This window comes from Herpailurus yagouaroundi, unplaced genomic scaffold (genome assembly GCF_014898765.1).
Source record: "Herpailurus yagouaroundi ecotype Mexico unplaced genomic scaffold, PumYag 187, whole genome shotgun sequence".
NCBI lineage: Eukaryota > Metazoa > Chordata > Mammalia > Carnivora > Felidae > Herpailurus > Herpailurus yagouaroundi.
This window is the reverse complement of record NW_024412418.1, coordinates 17095858-17117068: the sequence shown is the minus strand read 5'-3', so window position 1 is coordinate 17117068 and position 21211 is coordinate 17095858.

Genomic DNA, 21211 nt, shown 5'->3' with positions numbered 1-21211 from the left:
CTGACTTCCTACCAGTTCAATTACAGCAAATAACATTCTGTTCCCCAGAACCCATTGAAACCATAAACATACCAAAACTAATTATGAAAGCGAGACGTGAGTACTATGAGGTCACCTCCTAAGTACATTTAAGACATTTATTTGATCTATGTAATATATCAGTACAATCATGATCTTACTGTATGTTTATGCATAAAACGAGTTCCACGTCCCAAGCTCTTACAAGCATTTGTTTATTATGGAAAATCAAGCACGGTGTAAAATTTACACCATACGCGTGCCTCGTGGGAGACCTTCTTGCAAAGACTGGACTGACTGAAGCTTTGTTCTCTCAACTTGGGCAGACATTTTAAGTGTTGAAAAGTGTCACTTTGATGATGATTTCTTTCAGCGCTTCCTTTGGAAAGGAAGAATTACAAATAACAAGGCAGTGCATCAGATTCCCCTCAGAGGTATATTTTTAGTGAAAAAACACCTTGTAAATTTTCCTCTTGTGCTCAACAGCGAGGCGGCCGCATAGAAGGTCTGTCCAAGCTGACACATGTTCACTGGGAGTCGGCCATGATTTGAGCCCGACCCTGGGCTGTGGGCAACATGGGGGGGGGGGGGGTGTAGCGATAAATAAAAGGGTCCCTGCCTCTAAGAAGTGTATCAGCTGAGGAAGAGACATCAATTTGTAGAAGGGAGCTGGCCAAAACCTTACGGGTGGCTGGCAGTCTTTTCGTAGCAGCTCCCTTCACCCGGAACGCCATATTGTCAGCAGACATTTCTCTTGGAAAGGCACTGTCTTGGGTCAACGTGGAGACGACCCTGTGGAAGACCCTGGAAAAATTAGCCATAAGTAACCAATATTATTGAGGGCTTGCTACATGGGAGGTACCAAGCCACAGTCCAGGAATATAATCCCTGTTTTCAAGGTGTCACGGTAAATCAGAGGAGATGTGTGTGTAAGCAAATGACAAAATAAGGTATGCATTGAAACTGGGCATGGGAAAGTGATGGTCAAAAGTTACCTAACCTTAAATCGCATCTCTGACTAGCTGGCTCACTGACTATAGTTAAGCCCTGTAACTTCTCTGGGCTCTGGTGTATTTGTAAGTGGGTTTGTGGCTGAGGGGAGAGAGCTCATCTATCTGGTTTCCAAGCTGCCTTTCTTTATTCCAATTGCCCATCTCTTTGAACCTCCTAGAAATAATCTGCGCTCCATAGGCAAGATTCTCCTTGACCTGTGTTATCAGTTTTCTAGGGCTGCCGTGACAAAGTACCACAGACTGAGGGGTCTAAACAACAGAAATTTATTGTCGCAGAGTTCTAGAGGCTGGAAGCCTGAGATCAAGATGTCGGTAGGTTGGTTCCTTCTGAGGGCTGTGATAGCATCTGTTCCATGCTTCTGCCCTACTTTCTGATGGTTTGCTGGCAATGTTTGATATCCCCTGGTTTATACAGCTCTGTGTTCATGTTCATATGGTGTTTCCCCCGGTGAATCTATGTGCAAATTTCTTTTTTTTTTTTAAACGTATACCAGCTTCTTGGTATCCTCGGTCCATCCCTATTCAATATGATAAATCTTCTTCATTTCAGTTGCCAGCTGTAGTCAGTTGGAGTGATTACCTGGGAAGTTGCACAGAAAAGGGTTGTGAATTAACATCCAAGATTAATGGGAAAGGTGATTGGAATTGGTTTGGATTTTTTAATGGCTACCGGACATAAGGAATAGGGGAGTTTGTCGTGTATCTGCTCACCCAATGAGCAGAAGGCTTTAAAATCCTGCTGCTCATTCCTAAAGGAGGGATCTCCCCAAAGAGTGAAAAAACTGCAAATAACTGCTTTTTTTTTTAGATCTCTCCAATTGAGATGATCCCCAAAAGGTGGTTGCCCATTTACAGTCTTGATGCATTCAATAATCCTTGTAGGGCTGTTCAGGCTAGCCCGGGAGAATGATCAGATCTTCAGTAGGACTCAGCTAGTCCACAATAGGCGTGAAGGGAGTTAAACCTTCAGAAAGGCATAATCAGTCTGTACTTCCTGAATGTCTTCCCTGTTGAAACTGAGAATTTGCTTTGGCTAAAGAGTTGTTGCTGGAACCAGATAGCTTCTGGAGGCACCAAAAACGAATCCTCACTCCCACTCTTGACACCTACCACATCCAAACCACCAGATGATGACAGCTGCTGTAGAAATCTAAGCAAGTGGAGTGATGCCCAGCTTGGTACAAGAGCCAAGTGATGGGGAGTGACAGGAAGTTGGTTGTCTGTGTCATTGTGGATACAAAGGAAGTACTTTCAGGACACAGAGGGGAAGTGGCTGGGGACCCTAGAGCCAGCTTTGACCATCCAAGGAAGTCCTTTGTTTTTGCTTCATCTTGTAAGGTCCTTGAGGAAAATCTAGCAGACTGACCAAAGCCAAAGCCCATTCAACACAGAGAGCATTTCAACTGAGGCTTTTGATCCTAAGACATTCAACCGAATTATGACTATCATTGATTTGAAACTTTTCCCATCATGAAAGGGAATCAGGCTCACATCCAGGCACTGTTTCAAATGTTTCCCACTGGTGAAAGCCACATCCTGTTCCATGGTATGGTAGATAGATTGCATTCATGGCCCATTTTCATGTCTCCCTGCATCTACCCCTTTAGTAGTATCCTCTCACACTAATTCTTGTTTGGTCATGTAATCAACTTTGACCCCAACAGAGGCTTGAAAAACACTAGTCCATTTCTGCCTACCCTCTGTGACCCTGGCCCTCCTCATGAGAACATTCTCAGGCTATTCTGCTAGAAGTAAGTCAGGAACACATGGAAGAGAGCCAAGTTGTCCTGTCATCTTAGACCGGGTATCCCCAGTCACCTAACAAACTGACCACAGCCACATAGGTGAGCCCAGCTGGCATCAGTCAAACTGAACCCAGACCAGGAGAACTGCCCAGCTGACCTGTAGACTTGTGAGAAATAAGGAATGGTTGTTACTTTAAGCCACTAAATTTGGGAGTGGTTTGTTATGTAGCAATAACTAACTGCTACATAGGATCTCCCACATGTAGGGCTAAAGAGGGAGAATAAAAGATTATGTATAAGCTGTGGTGTCCACCGCTAAAATTCAGTCATGACTAGGAAACTCTGAGGAGCTGACAGGGCAGGTCTAGTAGAAGGTTATTTGCATGAGGTGCCTCCCAGGAGAGAACTCATCCCAAGGGAAGAACAAGTCAAGCAGAGAAGCTTGGGCTGGGAACAAAGACTTAGTCATCAGAGGCTGAGAAAATCCACCCTAGTGTCTATTATTCTAATGGGTCTTTTGGCTTAAACTCAATGAAGTCTTGTCTGACTTTTATGGTGGAGGGTACAGGAAGAGTATGGGCAAAAGGTATCTCCCTAACAGCCCTGTAGGACACTGGAGTACAAGTTCCCCAGCTTTGGGATCAGTGTGGAAAATTGTAGAGCTAAAGCAGCAAGAGGGGGTCTATGTCCTCTTTCTATGTCTCGAAACACAGGTTTGGTACCCAGAAGACTCCAGCTTTGGTAACCAGAAGAATCCAGCACCTCCATCAAAGATAGGGCATCCAGAAGAAGACTGAGCTACCTCTGTCTAAATAGCTACCTTAATTCACTGCTTCATCCATTTATGCATTCAACCAACATGGGGGGCTATTCAGACTATATCAATTAAGTTACATTGAGGGGAGACAAATGCATTCAAAAGTTAGGGTCTCTCCCGGTAAGGAACACAGAGACTGATTTACATTTAAAACCAGATCTTATCTCGTGTGCTCTGATTGATTTGTATCGACTGCTGAGAGCACTCTCTTGAGCATTTGAGGGGTCACATCCTGATTCCAAGGAGTGCTGTGATTGACTAGCAATGTCTGCTTTGGCCACATATTTGTCATCCTGGAGGCTGGTCTAGTTTTACATCCTGGCTCCATAGTAGCATTTAGTTATAGACCCATGAACTAGGCCTCTTGCATGTATTAGACGTAAAAGCCATCTCCCACCACCTGTTTCCACCTTGGCTGGGTGACAAGGGGCTGGACATATACTGAGAAAGGTGGTTCTGAGCATTTTTTTTTTTAATGACAAAAGGGCATGATAATTTCTCTCATCTGTTTGTACTCTTCCCCTGTAAGTCAGAGACGTAGTCCTCAAAGCGGGGATGGGGTGGAGTGGGGTATGGAGCTCCAACCTATGCTCCATGGTGACAAAAATTGTCCCACCTTCCTCCAGCAGAGGATAAAGAGTTTGAAGATGTCGGGGACAATAACCCGGCCTCAAAAATAAGCACTAAAATATTATCAGCCCGTACTGACTTGGCGTCATATGAGCAACAAAATAAAGAAAATCCCACCAGTCAGGTTTCTTGTATTTACTGGGTATGAATGTGGATAATCTGCTGACAGCCTTGGGGAGCCTGCAGGACCGGGAGGGTGCCAGGCAGAGCTCCCAGCGGGCATTTAACGAACACCGTGGAGGGGTCCTCAGTTGCTCAACTGAGGATCTTGGCCTGGATTTGGGTGCACAATCCTTGGGCGACTGCAGGGGAGAGAAAAGGCTCAAATTCACCGTACCAAGTTCACTGTTCCTAGATGGCTTTATGAGCCATCTAGAACTCGAAAGGCTGAGTACGTAATAAGAGCGTAATCAAATATGGCTTCCGCAAACGGCGTGGCCTGTTCTCAAATCTTTGTTCTGCCGTTCTCTAATGGTGTCACTCTGGGTAAATATCTTAACCCTTTTTTGTCTGAAAAATAAGGATAATAATAGTACCTACCTTAGGGTTCAAATAGAACGAACATGGGAGGTGCTCAACAGAATGGCTGGCATATGGTAAATACTCAATAAATGAGAGCCAGAATCATCAGCGATTAAGTTCCGGACTCTTGGGTGTATCTCCCGCACCCCCTTTATGTCTTTTCCTTTCTACCCACAAGTGGTATCGCGTTCCAACTCCATGTAGCCAGAAGCTCCGGGCCCGCCTGGGGGCCCCGGGTCTCCCCTCTTCTTCTCCCCAGGCTTGCCCTAGGCTGTCTTGCCAACACAGGCCATGTGGCGGTGTGTGAGTTTCCAAAAGGAGATGCTGTCTGTCAGCGGCCCAGTTCTCACTTCCAGGTCCCTTTTGGCACGTGTCGCTCCAGACAAAGCTGTGTGTATGCGAGGCTCAGGCCACTGTGACATTGCATAATGAGAGGGACGGGCAGGGAAGGAAGAGACAGAGCTCCTGCTCCCGCCAAAGCCAGCTGGCACCTTGGAAGCCGCAGTGCCTCTGGCCAGGGACTGTTTACACTCGCTGAGGACAGCACCTGCTGCTCAGAGGGGCATTCCAACACCTGAAACCACAGGACCCAAGCAGACCCACACCTGCCGGACAGCTGGGCCACGGTGATCTGGTCACCTGGCACGGACAGGGTGTTGGGCGTGGGGAACAAGTTTTAGAGAGAAGGATCCTGGGAGAGGGAGGTCGGAAAGATGGCTTCTGGGTCTTCCCCTCTGGGCTTCAGTTTCCTTTGCTGTTGAGGAAAGCAAGATGAAGAAACAGAGCATCCGGCCCATCGATGGAGAAGTGTCTGCTCCAACACTTGCCTCCGCTGCCTTCCGCCTACATAGTCTTGGACAAGTCCCACAGTCTCTCTGAGTAGGCCTCAGCTTCCGTGTCTGTAAAATGGGCACAGTCACGAGGTTGATGGGAGGAACACATGGGATAACGCATGCCTTGGCCTTTTTAAGGAGGCGATTATGTACACAAATACTTCTTTTAAAAAAAAATTTTTTTTTTAATGGTCATCTCTCTTTGAGAGAGACAGAGACAGAATGTGAGTGGGATAGGGGCAGAGAGAGAGGGAGACACAGAATCTGAAGCGGGCTCCAGGCTCCGAGCCATCAGCACAGAGCCCGACGCGGGGCCCCACCAACGCTTCTTTTGCTTTTTTGTCTTACTCTCTGAGCCTCCTTTGTCCTCTGTCCTGCCTCCTTCCCACCTCTCATTTATTTCCTTTGTTCCCCATACTTTATCTTCAGCCAGGGATTTTCAAGACGTTTCGGTCAACATGCCCTTAGCAACCAAAAAGAATAAAAAAGTTAAGCCTACAGTGCTCCACACAAGTGTGAAATTTCATGGACGTTGGCTGGCGAGCCTTTGTTTTGGTTCCATGAGCCATTCATGGGTAGCAGTTAGGGTTCTTGCTTGAAAACAGCAGAGGCCGTTCCTGCAAGCTCAGGCAGAACAGGACATTTAGGGGCAACTGTGGATTTTAAAGGAGAACCAGAAAGTCGTGCTCTCCACACACAGGAACCATGCCCAAATCATCCGGCAGGGGCTGCCCCGGTGAATCCCCCGGGGCATCAGGCTTGAACACAAATGCCACAGCTCATTCCAGGTGGGTCTCCTCACTCTGATCCCACTGGAGATGATACCGGAGACCCAGCACTACTGCATGTGGAAAACGATGCTTCTGCCACCATGGTGCCAAAATGTGGAATCCTCCAGGGCCCCTCTCTTGGAGGGCTTTCTGCCAAGCTGAATGTATCTGCCTGGCATCACCTAAGACACAGCCCCTAGCCTAGCTACAAGGGAAAGTGGAAGAGTGAATCCCAGCAGGACTCACAATAGAAGCATTTTCCCAATAGAGAAAGACTTTCAGAACATACGATATGGTCATCAATAGGCCTCATTGATATATTATATCCTTTTTTTTTTTTTTTTTACTTTTTAAAAAACTTTTTATTTATCTTTGAGAGAGAGAGAGAGAGAGTGAGCAGGGGAGGAGCAGAGAGACGGAGACACAGAATCTGAAGCAGGCTCCAGGCTCTGAGCCATCAGCACAGAGCCCAACGCGGGGCTTGAACCCATGGACTGCGAGATCGTGACCTGAGCCGAAGTTGGACGCTTAACCGACTGAGCCACCCAGGCTTCCTGATACATTATATACTTTACCGTTATTTTTTAAACTACCAACCTGCAAGTGAAAAGAATGTTCCAGAAACATATGCTCTGTTTTCCTAAACTTCGTGAACCTGTCATGGTGCATGGAGTTCCAGGGGACAGTTACTCCAGATTAAGAAGCCAGGCCTGGGCCCTCCAGACGCATTGCCCAGCCTCATCAAGTGTATCTGGGGTTAAAGATGAATCATCATCCCCCAAAAGAGAGCACGGTTTCCATCTCCTAAAAGTGGAAGCACATTTGAGACATTTTGAATAATGCCAGCTACGTAACTGTCCTGTTGGGCCAACGGATCTGACTTGCCTTAACTGTCTCAATCCCACTGCGTGGATCATCTAACGTTTCAATTGATGTTGGTTTTTGTGGCTTCCTTCCAACCACCTTTTCCTGGGCAGGCTTACATCCTCTCTAGTGAAGATAATACAGGCCCATGCAGCACATCTTATGCTCAGTTTTGTTTACAGTAAGGCATTTCTCTTCGGTCCATGAGTCCTCCTAGAATTGGAACCCATTGGGAGAAAGTCACGAAAGGGCTGGCATTCTTCTGGGAGCTCTGACTTTTCTTCCTTATGCGTTCTAAAGTTTCATCATCTTCATTAACAGAAAGCCCCAAGGCCATAGTTGAATCCCAGAGGGAAACAAAACATAAATCAAATTTCCCTGTGGCTGAAGGTGATAGGGTCGGCGCCGGGAAGGTTAACATCTTTTCTGCAAAATACAGGCTAACATTCTCCTTAAAGCACGGTCCTGTCATTGTTTGGAACTGATTCTCTCTTGCAAACTCTCTCCCGGGAGTGGACTCTGAAGTCACTGGCCAGATTTCAAATACGTACATGCAGAATGAGAGATATTTTTCCAGTTGGTCACTAGAAATAGAACCCAGGCAAGAGCCCTAAAATTGGAAAGTACATTTCATTGCAGTTTTCCCCCTAAAAATAGAAAGTTAGCTTTGTCGTGCAAGAGGCAGGACTTGGGGCCCTAGCCCGGAATGACAGGAAAGCTACCTGGCTGGCAGGCCATCAGGGTCTTAACTCGGTGAGACCTTGCTTCCGCCGTTTGTGGGGGAGTCCGATCTCCTGAGAGGTGACATCAAGACCCTGAGCATGGCCCTCCTGGTGCCCAGCCCTGCTGTATTCCACATGAAAGGTATGACCCTTTCTGTCTTTCATAATCCTGCCCGGACCAGCATGCAAGGTTGGTTGGCAAAGCTTGCTTTTGGCACAGGTCTGGGGTCATTAGTGCTATGTGTACGAGCTCCAAGAAAAACCAATGTTTTGGAAGAGCCAGTAGATAGGTACTTAAGGTGGTGCCCGTGTATTTGCTGAATGGACAAGGATATGGGTGCGTATGTTTTCACCTGGATTTGAAACGTGACTCGTGCTTCCCGAGAGCACACCAGACAGGGTGACAAAAATGGAATGCAGGTGACAGCGAGAAGTCACCTTTCACTGGTCTCGCCGGCTACTATCTCCTTCAGCTCTTCTCAAGGTGTCACTAAAGTATTTCTGAGCTCTCTTAGTGTTTTATTAAACGCTCTCATAAACGAGCCCTTGTCACTTCCATTTGGGGACTGCTCGTGGCCTCTTGTCCACATCTGACCTCTCCCACTGGAGTCCTGTGTCCATGATTCTTCAGCTAACAGGCACTGGAAGGACATACATGCCCAGGACCTTCTCTGTGCACTCAAGGCCACCGCTCAACTCATAGTACCTACAAATCTTTGCTGCTCAAGTTTTGCTCGTAGCTTGTCTTTCCCCAGATCTCTTACATTAAGTCCATATGGAGTCGGGCTCACTAATATAGCCAAGTGACCTCACCATTACTGGGTCCAGAATCATCCCGCCCTTCCCACAATGAATGCTTTGTTATCAGGCCAAGCTTCTCTGCTGACATTCTCTCTCCCTAGGGTTCCTGGCCGAGCTCTGCTGCTAACTTGCTGACTGATCTTGGGCAAAGTGTTTAACCTCTCTGTGTTTCCATCCACTCTGCTCTAAAATATAGGAGATGCACCAGCTGGTTTCTATAGTCCCAACTTCTCCTGCGTTTGATGACTTTTGGAGGCACAGTGCCTTATCAACCAATACACAAGAAGGTATTACATACCACCATGTGCAAAACACTGTCCAGATGCCCTGTAAATAAGGAATTAGTATTTTCTTTCTTCTGTCTGACAAGAAACAGACCTCTCTGACTGTCACTGTCCTTAAAACCCTCCAATGGCTTCCCGTCATACTTAGAAAAACTCCAGACTCGGTGGCATCCTACCTTGGTGACATCACCCCATACTTCTTTCGCTCTGGTTTAATATATTCCATATGCACCAGCCTTCATTCTCTCCCTGGAACATGCCGCATCCTTCACCCCCTGGCTTTTGCAAGTGCTCACTGTCCTATCTGGACTGCTCTTCTCCAAGACCACCCATGATTGGCCATTATTATTATTATTATTATTATTATTATTATTTAGGTCCCCAGGGTGTTTAACATCCTTGCCCCTCCTCCCAGCTTGTCCTATTCCAGGGCTTGGCAAATTATGGTCAGAGGCTCAGATCTGCTCAGACCCATTTATTTACATGCTGCTTGTGGCTGCCTTTGTGCTACAAGAGCAGAGCTGAGTACTATTTATGGCAGGTAGCAGCAGAGACCAGATGGCCCACAAAGCTGAAACTATCGTCTGACCCTTGAAGGGGAAGTTCACCAGCCCCTGTCTAGCCCATAGACTCTTTTCTTCATAGCACCTAGCAGTATCTGAATGGATGAGTCAGTCTCCTTCCTCATTTTTCTGTTCTTCTGCCTCCATTAGACAGATGTAAGTGCCATGCAAGCCGATAGACTCATCTGTCTTATCTGGGTACTGTTCTCATCCCTTCAGTAGCTCGGAGCAGAGGACCGTAGTTGACTCCCTGGGTGCTGTCCTCAGTTCTTAACACAGAGCCTGCCACCGAGCCAATAAACAATGGTAGCTCAGCTGGATGTAGGTCTATTTCCTTTTGCTTTATTGCAGCAACAGCGAAGTTTAGCACGAGACCTACAGTAAGTCCCACCACCTCCATGGTCACTTCCGTGCCCCCATTACCAACTGCTAAGCTCCTCTCTGCTCCCACCTCTTGCCACCATTATCCCTGTCTTATTCTGCTCTGACACTTCTGGCTGCCACTGTCTGCTTACCTTTCACTCTTCTTATGTTTTGAGCCCAGCTCTTGCCCTTGGGAAGCCAGCAGCCCTCCAGGGAACAGCTCATTGCTAGGAGGTCAACCAATGGGCAGCACTGCATCCCGGTCAGATATTTCAAGGTGGGGCTGAGATGTGATGGGCTCGCAAACTCAACGCATGTTTGAGAGGGCTTCATACCTTCCCAAGTTGAGCTTTTCTATTTGGGGCTATTTGAAAAATGAATCCAGGATCTAAGGGAGTGGAACTCAAATGCCAGGAGAAGTCTGGATCTTAGGAGCTCTGGAGGTCAGATGTGGAGACACTCTTGAGAATCATTCAGTGCTTGCTGAATTCCTCCACCAAAGCCCACGTGGTGACATGTGAGAATGATCATGTCCCCAGCACAGAATGGGGCAGGGGGTGGCACTTAAACTTCACCTCCCTAAATGCACAGTATCTCAACCACACAATTAGAAACGTTGTACTCGATTTCATAATGCATGTTAAAGAAATAATGATTTGTTTCTCAAACCTTCAAGCAAAACTCAAGACCCACATCCCACCATAGTTGGAGCCAATGCTAGCGCTCTCCTGCCTGTGTCCCCAACCCCACTGGTACTAAGACAGTTGGGCAAGCATGGAAACTAAAACTCCTTTATAGATGAGAAGGATTGACAGAGGTGGTGATAAAAGTGGAGTCTCCTGACATTTAGGCCAACTCCGTTCTTACCTTCTTGAGAGGATGGCATGTGCTGAAAGGTCCCCATCTGCCCCTTCATATCCACCTGCCACCCTGGTCCACATGCTCTGTAGTTCTGGAGGCTGACATGTGTGCACATCAGCAGCCTCTCTTGCCCTCTGACATCTGGTCGATGGCTCATGGCAGACGAGGGCAGGGGGGTGGAGAGCGGGATGAGAGCGTGCTCAGAGTGTTTACTCCCCAGCTCCCTGCCAACCAGACCTCCACAACAGCTGTGCTCCTCTACGGAAACCAGCTCTCCCTTACGGCTTGAGGCCCCACTAGGTTCTGGGAACCACTCCATTCCTCTCCTCCTCCGATGCGGGAGTGGTGGTGGCTTTCTCGTTAGTCACGCCCAGAGTGCTTTAGTATCCCAGCCACACGTTTGTGAACAGTACCCTCTTGAATTCTCTTCAGTCCCCTTAGTCAGAGTGCTGTCTGTTTTGTGCCAGGACATTGATAGTAAATGGTACCAGAAGTGGCCCAAGAAAACAGCCCTTCAAAACAGGAATCTGGGATTGGGTTGCTAAGACATTTATTAAGCACACATGCAACTATCTTGTGGGTGGAGGGGCACTGTTTATTGTGGTTTGCTGTGGTCTTAGGAGTACTTGATCGTTTCTGCTATGGCAGGTGATGCGATGGGTATTGTTTTGAGATCAATGGCTGTGGTTTTAGTCCCTTAGGTGACAATGATGATTATAAAGATTATGGTGCAGGCAGGCTATCTCTGGAGACCCTAAAAGAGTATACACGATGAAAAGGACAAGTTAGAAGCTTTGAATATTCAACTGAGAATGCAGGTAGAAAATCAGCAAGCAGGGGCACCTGGGTGGCTCAGTCGGTTGAATGTCCAACTTCGGCTCAGGTCATGATCTCACGATTTGTGAGTTTGAGCCCCGCATTGGGCTTGCTGCTGTCAGCTCAAAGCCCGCTTCGGATCCTCTGTGCCCCCTCTCTCTGCCCCTCCCCTGCTCATGCTTTGTCTCTCAAAAATAAATTTAAAAAAAGAAAGAAAGAAACTCAGCCAGTTGTGTGGTCTGAAAGGCACAAGTACTCTGCATGAGCAAGTGTCTCAGACCCCAATGGCATTTAGTCCTTCTCCTTGCAGCCATATGGATGCCTTCATGGAAATTTGTCATGGTTAGTTAAAGAAGAAGAGACAATAATGGATCAAGTTTATGGACGGGTCTGCATGGGATCCTGGCACCAACAGAAGTGGATGGCCACTATTACAGACACACTCAGGGGTGTCCCTAAGAGACAGCGGTGATGGGAAATGCTCTGAGTAGAACTTCTGATGGGCTGGGGACTTGGAAAGGGAAGAACTGAAAGACTAGTGACAAGGAGGTTGGGGAGAGGTATGGGGATGGCTGTCTGGGAAGAGGCACACAGTGGGAGGATATCTGTGTCCTCTATACATACTCACCAAGGGCATTTACTGTGGACGGGGCTCCCAATAATCAAATGGACAAGGTGATCTGTCTGAAGGATATCGGTCTCTTCTAGATGACCCTGTGGTTGCTCCTTGTGAGAAACAGTCATGGCAGCAGGAGTGGGTGGCAGTGTGGGCCCAACAACATAAATGTTCCCTTACCAAGGCTCATATAGCTATCACCATTGCCAAGACCACTCTGCCCCAAAAAGAAACAACTATAAGCCTGTAATGTGTTTCCATTCCCTGGGGACCAGCCTGGTAGCAAAATGATTAGCAAGATGCGTCCCTTTTATTATGGAGAAGGCAGGCTTTTGTCCTCATAGGAAAAGACACCCATTTCATTTACAGAATTTTCTTTCCTTGCCCTCAGTGCTGTGTAGCATTATCTTTTGGGGTTTTATAGAGAGCTTTATTTGCTAGAGTGGTGTTCCATATGACGTTGACTCCAAGTGAGGGAATCATTTTGTAACAATAGTACAGCATGGGGTTCATGACTACAGAATTTACTGATGTTTCCATATACCCCAACAACCAGAAGAAGTTGGCTGGATGTATCGGTTATCTATTGCTACTTAACAAATTACCTCACAACTTCACATCCTAAAGCAGCAAGTATTAACTCCCAGTTTCCAGATGTCAGGACTATGGGCATGGTTTCTCTGGGTACTTAGAGCCCCTCACAAAGTTAGAAGCCAGATATTGGCCAAGACTGTAATCATCTCAAGACTTGACTAGGGTTGGAGTCACTCACCCACATGGCTGTTGGTAGGCTGCAGGTCCTGGCTGGCTATTGGCTGCAGAAATCAGCTTCTTGCCATGTGAACCTCCCCCAGAGAGCCGCTCACAACAGAACAGCCGGATTCCATCAGAACAAGCCAACAAGAAAGCAGGAGGAAGTGAGGAAGACAGAAACCAGAGTCTTTTTGTAACTCAATCTTAGAAGTGACATCCCGTCCCTTCTTCTATATTCTACTCATTGGAAGCAGGTCACCAGGTCCAGCATACATTCAAGGGGAAGAGAATACACAGGGACATGAATACCTGGAATCAGGGATCATTGGGAGGCATTTTAGAGACTGCCTATCACCCTGGGAGTAATAGTAAGACAGCCTGCAGAAGCCTCAGTTACAGATCTATCTGTCAGGCACTACCCTGTGAGGTTAGGGTGCTGTCCCACAATCTGCAGCATATGACAAATAGTCAACATATGGTCAACATTGCCCCACCTGGAGAATGCACAGATTTGGAACCCCAGGGGTGGTGGTAAAAGTGCCCCCTCTCATTGTTACAAGAAATAACCTTCCTAGAAAAAAATGTTGCCTCCTTTCCCTGTGTCCATGAGCTTAATAAGATTGGAGGTCCTAGTGCCCGAAGGTAGAATGCTTCCCCCAGGGACCACAGCTATGGTTCTAATGAATTATCAGCTGAGCTTGATGCTGGCCATCATGGGAACCTCATATACCTGAACCGAAAGAGAAGAGAATCACTGTATTAGTAAGGAAAAATGGGCATGCTGCTACACAATGGGGCCAAGAATGACTATGGTTAGAATTTGGGGGGATTCCAAACATAGGACACCAGGGGCATCTCCTGGTACCCTTTGCCTTTGGGTCCTGATCATGGGATAACTGTGGCGTGCAAATGAAGAGAGCTGCCCTCAGGACTCAGATCTTGTGGCGATGAAGGTTTGGGTCATAAAAGGTAAAGGATTTCATCCAAACATGGTGCTGGCAGAGAGCATAGAAAGCATAGAATGGGTGGTAGAAGGAAACTATAGTTATTACCTTAGACCTAACGGCTAGGTATAGAATTGGGATCTGTAGAAGCCGATTTTGTATCAATTATTTCTTTGCCTCTGCTTTCCTCCATGACCTCATAAGAAAAGCTCTGGTGGGGGGCTAAAGTCTTAGATCTCAGGTGACAGTGTGATAGAATTCATCACCCTGAAACAATACAATCATTGAGGGACTTTGAAGATGCTGAGGGACAACAGGGGTGGGCTGAGATGAATAGTTTCTATTTGCTTCTCCAAATTCACTCTACCATTCTCCATCTGTCTCTGTGCCCTGTGAGACTGATCGCTACAGACCACATCAACTGGGTTTTCTCACCTCTGGCTTCCAAGAGGCCCTGGAAGGACATGGTAGGATGGAAAGAAGCAAATGTCGTCATTTATTCCCCAAGTTCCCTTCATGCCAAGTTGCGGACTGGTGGTGGTTGTGGTTCTCCACACAAGATTGGCTTTCTGTGTTTTAGTTTGAGTTCCCTTGAAAGCAGCCCCTGAGAAAAGAACTGGAGTGTCAGTGGTTTACTTGGGAGTTGGTCCCAGACAGTAGAAGGGAGGGAGAAAAGCCAATAAAGTTTTTATTAATAATCTAGTTACTTCCATGGACAACTGGGGCTCAGTCACTTTGAGGACTTTCTGAGGAACTGTTAGCATGTGCCTCAGAATGACTACCACAGAGGCCAAGGACTTTGGTGGTTTATCCATTGAAAGCCTATTCATTACGGATTGAAATTGCTCCTGGAAACACAAACTCCTTGAATTTCTGTGTTGTACCTGTGTTGGCTAAGTGACTTCTTGCACCTTGGAGAAAGCCCAAAGCAACAAAGAAGAAAACTTCTTTGAATAGCCTCTGCTCTTGATCTGGGACCCTGGTAAAGTGCATGGAACTGCCCAGCATGCGGTGCTAAAGCCTGGTGGACTGAGTGTGTGTGGTATAGTATGTCATCAGCCTTCTTGCTCTCACAGCTATAGGACCTGGGCTGGCTTCTTCCCTTTCCCCCTTCAGACCTAATCAACCTAGCACCTTCTTGGGCTTATAGCCCTAGGGTACTTCATTATCCCTTGTCTGTTTCCACCAAGGAGATCTACACCTTCCTAAATAGCCCTTCCTTAAACTCTCTTTCAATCATCCTTTGGAGTGGCCATCTGTTTTGTGCCAAAACTCTAGCAGGTAGAATGAATGAGTCTCCAGAGGCAAACATATAATGAGCTAAAATGCAGACAACTAGTCTAGACAAGGTCTAGTATTTCTGGAGCCGGGCCCCCCCCCCCGCACATATCAGCTCCTCACTGAAATGTTCAGAGCTACTGAATCCCGTTTTCTGACCCTCCAAACCCAGAGACTCTGGGAAAAGATTTTTCATAACAAGAAAGTACATGCTTCCTTTCAGAACTAGCATGCAAATTCATTATTTAAAAAAAAAAATCTGTATGACTTTGAAATATCTGAAGAGTAGAATTGTTAAGGAAAAGAAAATTATACAATGTTTAGCGGCCTAAAAGTAGACAAATGGACATCTATTGCTCCATTTGACTGCCCAGCACCTCAACCTCTTGGCTGTATTTGGAGAATTTCCCATCTTGCAACTCTCAGTGGAAGGGAGAGACCACTTCCCAGGCTCCTTTGCAGCAAAGGCAATTGTATGTGACCTGGGCTCTTCCAAGCAGACTCACGTATTCCAGGCTGACTGGCTGGCTTTTCTTTCTCTTTCTTTCTTTCTTTCTTTCTTTCTTTCTTTCTTTCTTTCTTTCTTTCTTTCTTTCTTTCTCCCTTCCTTCCTTCCTTCCTTCCTTCCTTCCTTCCTTCCTTTCTTTTTTCTCTCTTTCTTTCTCTTGCTCTATTTCTTTTTCTTTCTTTCTTTTTTTTGCTGTCCTGGCCAGAATCAGTTTCTTTACTTTGCAAATAAGTACCCTGAAGTAAGAGGGAAGTTTTCATTGATAGCTCTTTGCAGGTATGTAATGCCTTATGAAAATAATTATTGGGTTTAGTAGTGGAACTGATGAGAGTAAAACAAATATGAATCACTAAATTCTAGTCCTGAAACCATTAAAAAAATCAAACATCTGTGGCTCTAGATAACATGTACCTTTATTTAAAAAAAAAAAAAAAGCAAAACTTACCTTTCTTTTAAAAAAAGCACAAAACAAATAGTGGTAGTAATGCTACTTCAAAGTTGTCCATTCTACTCAATTTAAAAAGCTTTATTATCACGAGAATCATTTACAGTATATGCGTGTCTGGGTGTATGTGTATGTATATAGGCATGTGTATGTACCACAAATATGAAATTATGGGATAGTGAGGTCTGTCTGTGTGGAAGATGGTAGAAAAGTGTTCCACTTAGATCACTGATAAGGGGTTCTGTTTTCCTTTTCTGGGAGAAGGAGAAGCTCCAGGTGATTGAGGAGTCACAAAGTGTCATCAGACTTCTTTACTTCAGCTACCATTTATTTTGTGCCTCCTTGAGATACCAATCTGATTCTCCCACTTCCCCTCTAAATTCAATGAGTATACATGTGTGTGTTGATATTTAGGTCATTCCTTCCACCAAGACACTCCTTCCTCCATCTCTTGAGTTCTACTACTCATAGTCACAGGTGTCTGGAAGTCTTCTCTCTTCTAGAAATGTCCTATAACTAAAGGATAAAAATAAAGGGAGGTCTACACGGGGCCTTGTCTATACAAGGTGCTCAATAAATATTTGCTTCTACATGCTAGCTCAAACCCAAGGATTAAATCCTCCCTTGTCCAAACATTCTTTCCTTTTCTTGTTCTTACCTAGGTTGGACTGAACAATGAAGCAAACTCAGTCTGAACCTATTGAAACACAAAGTAAGCAGGGCCACCTTATCAAGTATAAAGGCCTGCATGTCTTTGTTTTCAATTCAATCAGACCCTCAACTAATGTTTGAGTTTGACTAATGTTTGCTAGGTATGATACCAGTGATGGTTGTTGTTACTGATGCGGATTTACAAGTCTACACCAGTGGTTCTCAGAGTGTGTGATCCCTGAACCAGTAGCATCCGCCTCATGGGACAACGCATTAGAAATGAAAATTCCCAGGGGCGCCTGGGTGGTTCAGTAGGTGAAGCGTCTGACTTTGGCTCAGGTCATGATCTCGTGGTTAGTGAGTTCGAGCCCCCCATCAGGCACTGCGCGGACAGCTCGGAGCCTGGAGCCTGCTTCAGATTCTGTGCTCCCCCTCTCTCTGCCCCTTCCATGTTCATGCTCTGTCTCTCTCTGTCTCTCAATAATAAATAAATGTTAAAAAAAAAAAAAAGAAAGAAATGAAAATTCCCAGGTTGCACCCCAGCTCTGCCAAATCAGAAACTTGGGGAGGGGAGTGTGGAGCCCAGAAGGCCATGTCTAAACAAGTATCTCACGTTTTCTGATGCACACTCAAGTTTGAGAACTCTTGTTCTACGACTGTGGCTCTTAACTCTGGCTGTCCTTTAGAATCAGCTGGGCTGCTCTTTCAAAAAGAGCAGAGTCCGAGTGCCTCCACCAACAAATTGAATCACAGCCTCTGGGGGTGAGGCCCAACCACTGGGAGATTTTAAAAGCTCCCCAGTTACTTCTGTTGAGAACCATTGATGGAAACGCTCACATTCAGAAGAGTCATGGATTGTAGGTAGCTCTAATACAAAGTAAACCATGGCAGCATTTTAGCACACCGATGCACAAAAAAGTGCTACTGAGAAGTAAAGAGTAATCTACAAATAATGCTGGCAGTTATAACAGATAAACTTCCAAAGTCCCGGTTTGGTACCATTACATTGATTTCTTGCCTGTAGCAGCCTAGAGCAGACCTGCAGGTCTCTGTGTCATGTAGCCAATCAAGAGGCCCAAGTTCCTTCCATCTGTGGCTCCATCCTCTAAATCTTTGGAGCTAGGGGCGCCTGCGTGGCTCAGTCGGTTGAGCGTCCAACTTTGGCTCAGGTCATGATCTCACAGTTCGTGAGTTCGGGCCCTGCATCGGGCTCTGTGCTGACCGCTCGGAGCCTGGCGCCCGCTTCGGATTCTGTGTCTCCCTCTCTCTCTGCCCCTTCCCCACAGGTGCTCTGTCTCTCTCTGCCTCTCAAAAATAAAGAAAACTAATAAAAAAAAATTTTTTTTTAATCTTTGGAGCTCTTCCCATTCAGCTGGCCGATGAGCAAGGGGAGTGAGGATCTCAGTTGGTGTGGCCCCCAAACTTCATGGGTGGGTGTGAACCCAGAAAGGAGAAACCAAGAGGGCATTAGCAGGCAGCCTGTTGTATCACCTGTGATTTTCTTCGAATGACTGTCAACATACAGCTTGAATTGATGAAGCCATGGCTGCCAGGACTGGGCAGAAAGAGGGAAACACTGCGAACTCCTCCAGCGGGGAGGGAGTGAAGGGAAAGCGAAAGTGGGGCTGAGTGGGGCAAGGCCAGGCCTTGCTTCTCCAAGGGCACTTCAGAGCGACTCCACCCCGAACCCAGGGGACAGGCTACTGACGGCCAAGGAGGCCTTGAACTCCAAGTCGGGAAATAGATGGGCTTTGCATTCTTATTTTTAGTATGTGGACTTCCTGTGCTTTTCAAAAAGAAGAAACATGAAGGCGTTATATGGTTGGATATTTAAGCTGGATAACTTGGATACAGAAAAAGTCAAATGTTTTTTGGGATGTAGTGAAAATAGCAGGTGTTTAGGAGAGAGTCACAATAAAGGAAAGAGGAGGAGGAGGAGAGGAAACCGTCAGAACCCTCCAGAAGTCATGGAGAAAGTAACTGCGCAAGTCTAGAAATAACTGAAATGTTTAAGATGGGAAAATAACCTGACAAATACGTCTGTGAATGTTTCCATATACACCCTTACGTACACTCAGTCAACCTCTCTGTATGTTGTGGGATGTGCCGTTTCTCAGCTGTGCTAATCACTTGGCATCGGAATTTGCCAGAGCATTTACATGAACTGCCTTCTGGGTCATGTGATGGCAAGTTGAGGGCAGCCATGATGGGCTGTGTGTGGGTGGTGAGCTGTGGGCGGTGAGGGAAAGGCAATGGTTCTATCGCTATTTACAAAGCTTTCAGTATTTTAGGCAAACCCCATTAAGAGCTGACTTTTCAAAGATGTTTCGACACCGGTTTCAAAATTGGCCAGAGAGAATGGTTCCTTGGTCTAAGGCAAGTTAGCTACATCTTCTAGAATCAGAATCACGGTGTTCTTTCATTCATTGATTCAAGGAAAGCGTATAAAGAAGCTAATGTTTGCCAGAAATTGGCACGCTCTGGGGGATGCGCTAGTGATTAACAAAGAGTGGCGGACCCTGCCTTCCCTGAGCTTGCAGTCTGGTGGGGAGTGTATGAGTAACCAGGTCTCACAGAGCGGCGTGATAAGTCCTTTGTGGCGTCTTACAGGATGCCCAAGTTGGCACTGACCTAGTCTTTGGAAGAAAGGGTGTGTTGGTTATAGTTGTGCTTGTCTACAAATAAGAGACTCCACTCCCCCCCATCGGAACCTGTCTTCAGCGGGAAGAAAAACAGTGGCTTTGACAACTGGGAAGGTTGTATTTCTCGAAGTAGGTGGTCCAGGGTTGTATGGCAGCTCCAAGATACCACCAGGGCTTTGCTCAGTCATTCTTAGCACATGGATCTTGTGCTCATGGTTCCAAAATGGCTCTTAAAGTTCCAGCATCAATTCGACCGTGCCAGGCAGTAAGAAGAGGGCAGATGGCAAATGTCAGAAGAACCTGTTGGGTGTTTTCCAGAATCTCAATCCAACACCTTCGTATCTTTTTGGCCACAGCTGTGTCCCATGGCTATTCCAGACACAGGGGTGATAAGAGATGTAGCTTTGGGCTTTGTCAGTTCAGACTAACCTGGACTTCTGTCAGTCAAGCAGAAGGCAAAATGACGATGGGGCATCAATTACAACCGTTTGTCCCAGGGGCAGCGTAGATGGACGAAGAGAGCATCCCGTTCCTCGGCACTGGGTTGATGCCTGTGTTAGCTTTTGCGGTTATAGTGATCACAGGCTGGAGCACGGTGGGGGGAAAGCCTGAAATCACTTCCCCCTCAGTCCTGCCGTTTCAGGCAGAACCACCTCGAAACATGCCGGGTGTGCTCAATGTCAGGATGCAAAACCCCTCCCCCGCAGGGACGTCACACTTCGTGAAGGAGTCAGAAAACACAACCCTTCTTAGTTAAAACGTTTCACTGGTTTTTCACATCGTATTAATTCCTCCCAGCAAACTCGAAGGTAAAGCAGGTGTGTGGTCGCATCACATGGATACAGAAAACAGAAGGCCGGAGAGGGTAGAAATTTGCCCAGGGCCAGACTGCTGGTTAAGGAGGAAGATTGGACTAGGGTCCAGGGCGACCACTTCCCGGAAGAGCGCCCTGTCCCCTCCAGAGTCATGTCCTGCCCGGGGTGTGGCGACCTCACAGCCGCAGGGGTCGAGCAGCAGTGAGCTGAAGCATATCCCTCGGGTGGCGGGGAGGAACAGAGAGGAAGACACGCTGGGTGGCAGGCGTCAGAGCAGTAACACGTGTCATCTACCCGCGAGCCGATTAGGCCTCACTGCCTACTCTCTCCCGTTCTCACAAGAGCCAACAGTGGTGTTTTTTCCCATGATCAGAGGCTTCAGGAAGGAATTCCCAGGGCAAGACCTGCGGGGGTGGCACCTCCCTGGACTAGTTCTCTTTTTTCTTAGGCAAGCCCTGCTGGTTACTGCTTTCCCTCTGTGAATGGCTTGGGAAGGTTGGTTGGCCTTATCACTGTCCCTTCTCGCTCTCCTGGGGCCTCCTTGGCCGTCAGTAGCCTGTCCACTGGGTTTAGGGTGGAGTCGCTCTGAAGAGCCCTTTGAGAAGGGAGGCCTGGCCTTGCCCCCCACCCCCCACACCCCCACTTCCACTCTCCCTTCATTCCCTCCCAGAAAGAAGGTTTCCCTCTTCCTGCCCAGTCCTGGCAGCCATGGCTTCCATGTCAGATGCCACAAGGAAATTTTATGCTTCCCCCATGGACCTACGCCTGGGTCCTAGGCTTGGTACCATGCTGGGTCCTCAAGGAGGCGCATGAAGGTGGCTGTGTGGACCGGGTGTTCTGGGCTGTGTCTTTCCACCAGTGTAGGTCACGTGTGTTGAGCACTTAACATGCGCCAGGCACTATTCCAGGCTTCTCGGCGTGCGTTACCCCAGGGGGT